Source organism: Rattus norvegicus, chromosome X (genome assembly GCF_036323735.1).
Source record: "Rattus norvegicus strain BN/NHsdMcwi chromosome X, GRCr8, whole genome shotgun sequence".
Classification (NCBI taxonomy): Eukaryota; Metazoa; Chordata; class Mammalia; order Rodentia; family Muridae; genus Rattus; species Rattus norvegicus.
This window is the reverse complement of record NC_086039.1, coordinates 124,638,395-124,647,894: the sequence shown is the minus strand read 5'-3', so window position 1 is coordinate 124,647,894 and position 9,500 is coordinate 124,638,395. Positions and strand designations below refer to the sequence as shown.

The window sequence follows — 9,500 nt, the reverse complement described above, 5'->3', positions numbered from 1 at the left end:
CTTCCTAAGCAACCAAAGAGCACACATGGGCTTGTCCTTGACCACTGGCACATATGTAGCAGAGGACTGACTTCTCTGTCCTCAATGGAAGAGGATGTGCCTATTCATATAGAGAATTGATGCCCCTCCCAGGGGTGAGGTGAGGTGAGGTAAGGTGAAGGTGAGTGGTGGGTGGGGTGAATGAATGGGGGAACATTCTTTCAGAGGCAAAGTGAAGGGGGATAGCATGAAGAACTCTGGGAGGTAAACCAGGAGGTGTGGGGCAGTGAAAGACATTCTGGTTCTAGGTTGAGTTGAGGTTCAAAACCCTGGTGACCCTGAAAGGCATGGTCAGCATTTCCCTAAGCTTCTAGGAAATCAGGCCAGTCACTGTCCTGCAGTCCTTTATAGATTTGTGACCATCAATCACGTAAGGCCAATGTCCCAAGTCCCTTTGCAGGTAGAAGATGTGACCATAGGTCACATAGGCTCAAGACAGATCTCCATTATAATGAGGTGTCTAAAGGCCTGGAGTCAGTGAATTTCCCTTCCCAGACTCTCCTCCCTGCAAAAGATATTTAACCTCAGGCTTACCCTGAGAAGTGGGGTACAGTTTTACTCATCCACTTTCTGCCATGACAATAAATGCCTTGAAACCATGGACTGCTTCTTTTCATGGGATCCTTCCTGGGGAGCCATAGAGAAGGCCTTAACCTACAGAGCCACAGTCTAATCTCCTGAAGAAGGCCTCGCTGCACTCCCAATGGTGGCCACCACGGTGCGCAAGCCCACTCTCCCTACAGGACCAGCTGGAGTTCCCCCTCTTTCCCCCCTTGGCCCGGGCTATATCCAGCCCCGCAGCGAGGGCCTACACTCTGTTCTTGTTCTCAGTTCTTCTGCAGCATCCCAGCAGTGCCTGGATGCCCAAGAGCCTGAGAATCGATGGCTCTGGCCTCCTTGTAGGCCCGGTGACCTCTGAGCCAGCTTTGGCTGTATCCTGTGGTCAGGCTCTGCTTCCTCAACCCTGGAGTGGTGTTCCAAAGCTTCCCACGGTCCTGTGGCATCAGCCTCCCCAGACTCCGAGCCCTGTGGAGGAGCAGACAAGCACTCCCATCTCCAATTTATCTCTACAAGGACGGGTGACATTCAGAATGTAAATAAAAGACATACATTTTTTAAAAAAGAGTTAATTCTAAGGTGTTTGTCTGTAGCTTGGCCAGGAGAACAGCCCTCAGTATTTCTAATTCACCTTAAGACTTGCTAAGGCTATAAAAGGAATACTTACCTCTGTACTGAAATAATATACTTACAATTCCTAAGAAGCCACACCTTCAAGACACTTGCTTACAGATCTTTACCGCTAAGTCTGCCTACTGTTATGAGTTCTAATTCAAAAGCATAACATTTCCCTTTCTCTATCTCTTCTTAGGCTATATACCAAAATCCTAACTATGCTTGCCCTGATACTGGGTATCATCACTCTGTCTCAACCAACCCCACGACAACACATCTGTTGGCCCAACTCCATTGCTGAGCAAGCCTATGTTCTTGAACTCTAACTCTGAAGGCATGGCTCTCCTCTTCCTTGTATCCATCAAACCTTCTCCCAGCAGCTGGCAAGGTTTACAGCTTCTCTTCCCTGTTGCTTTTCTCTCAAACTTTAATAAAATGGTTTTTTGGTCTTCTTTCTGAGTCCATTAAAAAATTATTAATCAATGAGATTAAGAGCCCACAAAAAGAGAACCCTGAATTCGGGTCAAGCATGAGCTAAGTAATGGGACCCAAGCCATAAAAACAACGAACAACATGCAGAGAAGAGATAAAAAAATAGATAAAACAAGACAAAAACAACTTCCTGGACTTCTAGCTGAGAAGATTAAGGATCAGAGAATTTTGATGACATTTTGGTTGTTCTATTCATGCTGAATTGAATATAACATCCATATCTCTCACTCTTAGTATATTGCTTTTCTAATACTTAGTCAGGAGACTGGTTTCCCCAAATCTAGTTTGGCATAGAGACTTTGATTTAAACACTTTTAAAAACTTTGAATTTTTTTTTCACTGCGACAATCAAGATACTTTCAAAGTCAATAAAGTACTTTTTTTTACATCAGTGTAATCAAAATAACACTAGGAAAAGGTTAACAGTATTAGAGTTTGTCATTCTGCTGTTTGTCTTTATGTAAGTAGGAGAGCCTGTGGGAGCAACATGGGGTAATAAAGGTTAATCACTGGGAGCTTAAGGGTGCTTATGCTTAATTGGTGGGCGATTAAAGATGCTCAAGGTTAATAGCTGTGTTTTCAAAGCTAGTAATTCCTTTCATACAAGCTCCCCCCTGTGGGAATCACCAAACCTATCAGTCAGTTCTAGCCACCAGCCAAAGGGATAGCAAATTCAGGCGCCTAACCCTAAGTAGATTTGTGGATGAGGTAGATTGCATTAACCCTAGAGATAACTTTCAAAAATAGTAATCTTCAAAGGAATTCAATCCTTTTCTAGTTTCCCCTCCTGATGGGTTTGGTTTTGTCTTATAGAGGAAACTTCAAATGTGACTGTTTCTAAGGGACTTAAAACCAACAGTATTTAAAACTGATAAAATCAATTCACTGATTTTTCGAGGCTAGTTTATGACTTGACTTTAAAAACTAGAGCATTTGGTGCTGCATTTTCAAGATGCTGAGTTTGACTCCACAGTGTCTACAAATATCGATATACTAAAGGGATAGTTCCAGGTTCGGACTTGTTAGATTGTAATGAAAATCTTAGAAGGTGAGGTGGGAAATAATGAAATTCCCTTAAAATAGCTGTAAACATGAGCGATTTATTAGGTCTGGATAAGTGTCATTCTCCTTCTTCATATCCAGACACAAGGTGAGCATTTGTATTCCACCACTGGTTTCTGCATTGTATTGTGATGCACCATAGGCACCAAAAATTGAGTTGATTTAGCATGGCTGAAATGTCCAAACTGTTGAGCTAAACCAAGCCTTTTATCTTTAAAAGTTGATTCATTTCTGTTATTTGCTGCAATAATGGAACATTGACATATATGGCACTGAGAATGGAGTGGCCATAGTGGTGTGTACATTACATGATGCAAAGCTAGCTTTATAGCTGGCTTATAGGAGTTAAAGGAGCAGGTGGACAAAAGCCTAGAATATTGTAAGGCAGTTCAACAAGTAAGTACAGTAAAGTCTCTGAAATTCAGAACTGTGAGAAGAATGGGTACAGTGAAGACTATTAATAAGGTCTCAAGTGGAAAAGAGAATGTCAATGGAAATTAGATTTGAGACTATGAATTTTACAACATAGCAAAGAATAAAGACACAATTTGCAAGCAATGTGTCTGGGCCTTAAGACTTTACATAAGGCTGAGCTTCAAAGTCACAAACAAATATACCTGGTACAGAAAATTTCAACCCAACACAGCAGGAGTATAGAAGAACAGAACAAATAACCTTTTCCAGTTTGACTAAAGTGGAAATAGAATGATGGAGCATCCATTTCCGCTATGTAGGGGCTCTGCCTTCTTTATTCTAAGATTCTATTTTTAACTGAACAATAAAACCTCCTCCTGAAATGCAACCTCCCTTGGTCTGTGGATTCCATTCCACTATTCAATTTTTCATAACAAAAATTTGGGAGCCATTGGGAAGGGATGGCTTTAGTATCTGTTAATTTTCCAGGACTCATGACTTGCAGCCTACCAGAAACTAGAGAGACTTAATCATCCCACATGGTGGCTCCATCCAGCAAAGAGATGGGAGTTGGATTGTCTACTCTGTTTGGAACCCATATCTTACCAAAGTGTGTTTCAGATGCCAAAAGCAGATGTTGGTTTTAATATTTACCGTGATGATTTTTATAGTCTTTCTTTGTTCTGCTCCATTGTTGCTTCCCTATTCTTTTGGAAGTTAGACCGTTTTCCCCATGCCACTTTATTTTGCTTGTATGTGACTTCCCCCTATCCCTGACTTTTACTGGTATTTACAACTAAACGGTATCTCAGGTTTTGGATATGGAGTTTCGAGCAATGTTGGAACAGTCACAGTTGACTCTGTGAAATGATATGCATTGTATATTATAAAATGAACATGCACTCTTTTGACCAGGAGGAGAAAGCTATAATTTATATGTTAAGGTATTATTACCTTGCTTGACACTGTTGAGAGGTAGCAATATTATACAGTATTGTCCATTCTAGGAACTTCTAGTCACTGGGAGATAGGACCTCCAATCCAAGCAAGTGTGCAATAATGGTGACTTTCTATCTTCACTTTATGGCCATAAGGTGAACAATCTGATTCTACAATGTGCTGCTTACCATAATATACTGCCTTACAACTGGGCCAATCAGTGATGGATTGTACCTCTGAAACTAGAAGTGAAAATCATTGTTTTCATTTCATCAGTTGATTTATCTTGGCTACTCATTACAGAAATGGAAAGCTGTTTACATGCAAGATGAGTCATGCAATCAAAACTATTTTCTAATCTTGATGGGCTATTAGAGGTTAAATAGTGACTATTACATAATCAATACACAGGGTAAAAAGATTGTTAAACATTCACCTTGGAAGGTCCCTTAGGGACTCTGCATTGCATTGCAGATAGTGAATTGAAGAAGCAGAAGTCTAAAGAGACTGGATGATCTCCTCTATGCCACTCACTCCAGCTAAATCCAGGACCTGATAATTTTCTTCCTGGCAACCATTTAGCCAGTGATAGCTTATAGCTTATCCTAAATTCTATATTACAATGTGAATGTAACATGTATATATAATATATTCATTTCACAACTTTAAATTTATAGATTTATAAGTCTACAAATAAACCTCATAACTGAAAATATATGCAATTAATATCAGAACTGAAGAACTTTTACCCATGATGAAATTTTCTCATAAGCGACAAAACACTTTAAATTTCATGTTTGACAATAATCAGCAATATTTCTCATTGACTCCTGATTGCTTTGGTTGCTATTTCATACTAATGAGTCATTCATAATAAATCTTTTTCGAGAAATCAGACATTAATGTTTTCGCCAATTGCTGCATAGAAAAGGATAGAAATTATTTACAACACCCATTAACAAATTTTGAAAATTTCATCACTGAATGTAGGCTAGCGGTGTGATTGTGATTGTCATTTATCTCTTTTGCCAATAATAACCTGTTCTTGCATTATTAAATGAAAATAGATTCTAAAGATTGATTTATTTAAAATCACTCAGTGGGGAAATTTGTTCCCACACGCTAATCCCCTCCTTTTAATATTGTTACCTTGTTGCACATTATAAAAGAGAAAGATAGAATACATAATGCATTCCTAATGCAGTATTCAGAAACATTTAATTAAATGGAAATAGATTTTTTATTTTATTTTAAGGTTTAAGCAATGTAAATTTTATGCAAAGTACGTCAGTGGCAGGGCCTAGAGAGGTCTTTTGGAAAATCCTGTTAGCAGCTGTTGAAAGGATACTTCATGAGAAGTTCAGGGTTCTTAGTATATGCATGTGGGTAAGAATTTTGGCAGATTGAACCCATAACTAACAGGTAGGCTACAGCAGTGATTTTTATAATTAAGTAGGAAATTGCAACAGAAAAACACAAGTGCTATTTAAAAACCCAAACCCATTAGTTTTGGGTTAATCGTGATGAAATAATGATTGCTGTGAGCAATTCCCCATTTGTGAGTTTTAGCAGTATTGCTCAATCCTTGGATTTGTTCACGAAGGAATAATTATCACCACTCATAAGCCAGTTTAAAAAAAAAAAATCAGAAACTCCGCAATAGCTCTGGATTTCAAGCAATGGGTTTTTTCTTCCTTTGATTGCTTGCTTGTTTGATTTGCACTTGACTAGTACTCATTCATTCCTTTAAGAAGCTCATTGAGAAAAGATAGCCTTTTACATTTTAGAGATTCAGCACAGAGAAACTTAAGATTGGAGCAGAGTATTCTCTGCTGAAAATGTGAATTTTCTCTGCTATTCCGAGTCAGTTTAATGTAATGATTTTTATCTGCAATTTCTAGTCAATTTATTGTAATGTGTAGTCAAAAATCATGTAAAACTTGAGTAGTTTCTTCTATGATTTTGAAAATTAGGCTTTTTTTGTTGCAAAAAGATTTGAAATAGAATTATAGAGAGGTAGAGAAAACTCTAGTTTGATTCAACAGAGAGTTAAAATATCTGATGACTAAAGGTGACAACAAGGGAATAGGTTAATATTTTTTATTCTTTAAATATCTAATGATTCACTTCTGTCTTTTCCAGTTTTATATGTGCATATAAAGTTTAGTTGTTTTCATCCTCCATCCTTTTCGCCTCTATCTCTCTCGCTGAGATACTTTTTATTCCCTACAAGTTTTCCTCCTACTTTTTATGATCCTTTTCATGTATCTGACCTACTGAATTTAATTAGCACTGCTTCTGTGGGCACAGGTGGGAGGTTATTTACTGGGACATGGATGGACAACTTATCATGGATACACTAATGAAGGAAATGATATCTCTAACACAGTTAAATGACTATTAACTCCCACTAGTGCCTCATGCAGGGGTGTGGCTTCATGTTCCTCTAGTAGGCTAATTCTGAAGATAGTAGGTTCTTTGACAATAAAAGGCAATCTGGGAGCTGAAAATTTCATTTCATGATGCTCGAAAGACCCGAATCTCTACATTATAATGCCAAAAATCCCTGGTAATTTTTATAATTTTTCCAAATGGTAGGTGTCCAGATATAGCTTTTTATCTGGCACCACTCAAAATTGATAATAAAATTGTCTATCCAATTAAGTACTGGGTGATATGCTGCTTTCATTTCAGTTTAGTATGTACCATTCTGAAATTATCACTCTTGTGCCTTAACAATATCAGATTTACATTTGTAGGAGATTTCTACGGTACTTTAAAGATTTATTTATCCATGCTTATTCATCTGAATAGGTGTATAGACTTGAGTGTTTGCAAGTGTATGTACCTATGCCAATGCCAGGAGGCTAGAAGGGCCTCTAGTCACTAATGCCCCGTTAAATCTCATTTTTACATCATTTAATTTAAATATGTTGCTGTATTAAATAACTGATATACATAAATTGGCAATTAGAAGTTGTGTCATCTTAGAGAAATAATCATGAGCTCCTTTTCCTATGAGCCTTGTGGCTGGAACAACATCAAGATCCAGGCAGCAGTCAGGATCTGGGACCAGGAAGTGTGCTATACCTCAACAGTTAGAAGCCAAGAGGGCTTGAATGGAGAAATGGTGAAGACAGGCTCAGCCACCACAAGGATACCTGAGCTGAATTTTGAAACTCTAGCTTTTATCTGGGTGCTATTGAGTGACTGAGTAACCACACAATCACTGGCCTGGAACAGGACCAACCCACGTGAAGGACAATGGAAGGTTTCATAGCTGAAAGAGTTCATGAGTTCATCGGCAAACTGAAGCTTCCCTTTGCACTGTGATCATCAAAAATCCCTCTGGAAATAGCTTTGTAGACAACTCACGTGCTCCGCACAAATATGTTGCCTTGGTGATCATATACTGTAACCAGAACCTATAGCAAGCTGAGATGCTGACAGTCCAAGCAGAAGAATGAGAAGTTGGAAGAGAAAGACCTTAGAAACAAAATCCTCCTGTTCAACACAAACTGCCCAGAGTGCAATGGCCCAGCTTAGACCAACAGGAAGCTTGTCTAAACCCTCCTCTTTAAAGAGGGTATCATCATGGCCACCAACTTCGAGGATTGTGGGCATTGGACTAATAAGGAAGGTCCAAGGGAAGCAATACAGCCCTTGAGTACAAAGATCGCTCTCCACGTCACAGGTCCCTCAGAGATGACCTTAAGTCTGAGACCTGTGGCATGGAGATCCTGAAGCTGAGTTTTGAACTGAGAATTGCTGTCCTTGGGGGGCAATTTTACCACTCTAGAAGGGATACTGAAAGATATCTGAGAATTGATAAGCAAGAACCTATGCACAGTGGGCAACAGCTTGAAACCTGACCAGTTAGAGAAACTGCAAGAGTTTAGCCAGAAGTTAGATCAGATCATTAGGGGCAAGATGAAGGCCCACTTTATCATGAATGATCCAGCCAGCAAGAGACATTTACCTGCAGCATGTGTATGACCCTGAAGATGATCTGGAGATGAGGGTAGAGTGGTTAAAGTGTACCTATGACCAAAATGAGGATCTCAGCCTCAATGACATGAAGGTAGATAGCTATGAGGCAGGTCTGGCCCCACAGCGGTAGCACTGGGAAGTTCACAGGCCAGCCTCAGTGCCACTCACACTACAGAGTTATGTATTACTATTCGAAAATCATGAGTTCCTGTCCCCGCCAGCGGGGACCCAGTTATTCAGGGTCCCGAAGAGGCTTTCTACCTGTGGGCCAAAATGGGGGTGAAGAGAAGAAGGAGACCAAGCAAAAGTTCTGTTGTCAAGGTCTCGTTTATTGGGATGAACATTGCAGCTTTTAAGGCTTTCAGGTAGGGGGAGTGACCTTTGTGAAATATGAAGGAGGGGGAGATGAGGGTATAGGCAGTGATAGCTGGAGGCAAAGAAGTCAGGCGATGAGGTCAGGTGGTGGAGACACTGGGTGTTGACTGAGGAGATAACTGGTATCTGCTGAGGGAAGGTATCTGCTGAAGGGAGCTGAGGCATCCCTTGAATGTTATACTCCTGTGCTGTAAATTCATGGGAGAGGCTTTATCCAACAATCTTAAGATTTATGGCAGTCATCTTCGGGGTGAGTCTCTGTGGCCAAACAGCCCAGAGTCACTTTGAACCATGCAGTCAAAAAGCGGCTAGGCCCAAATCCAATATGGCTCCGTGCAAGTTCCCAAGCCCTTGCTGCTTGAGTTAGAAATCTAAGCATATGAGGTGAGCAGCAGGCCCATTGTGTTTCCTATCTTTGTTTTGGAGGTTTTAAGTCAATGGGAGAAAAACCCCAGAAACTGTCTGTGGTCTGGCATCACCTTTTGCCAATCTGCCCACCAATGCTGGAACTTTGAAGTTTGGGGAAATGAATACAAATTCCAGTAGCTTTGGTCATATGAAGTAAAAACTTTCATCAGGGAAGAATATCTGTGGAGTCTAGCAGGTACAGGTCGAGATGCTTACATTAAAGTGATAGCTTTTAAACAAGTGAATGAACAGATGAAGCAGTGTCATCAAAAGGAAGCTTATAAGCGTATTCATCATCTTCGAATTTTCCAACTTCCTTCATTTTTATTTATTTTTCACTCATGATTATGCTGTTTAACATAAGACACTTTATCAATAAATTTTAGAAATACTACACAGTATTATTAATTATATGTTATACTGTATCATATCTGAATTACTTTTAATGACATTTAAAGATACATAATAATTTTACAGATGCCTGTTTTTATTATTTTGACTTATATACTAGGGTTTGAAGTGACTAGGTAATAGCATTAGAGGTTTGTCATATTCTGTATTTTTTTTTTAAGTTTGCTTACTGACCTTTTATTCTTTGGTATGCTTTA

At 39.4% G+C, this 9,500-nt stretch overlaps 1 pseudogene; it reads left to right on the top strand.

Moving 5' to 3' along the window:
• The first annotated feature begins 899 nt into the window (after positions 1-899).
• Zpr1-ps1 (ZPR1 zinc finger, pseudogene 1) lies at positions 900-8,239 on the top strand (annotated as a pseudogene).
• Positions 8,240-9,500: the final 1,261 nt, after the last annotated feature.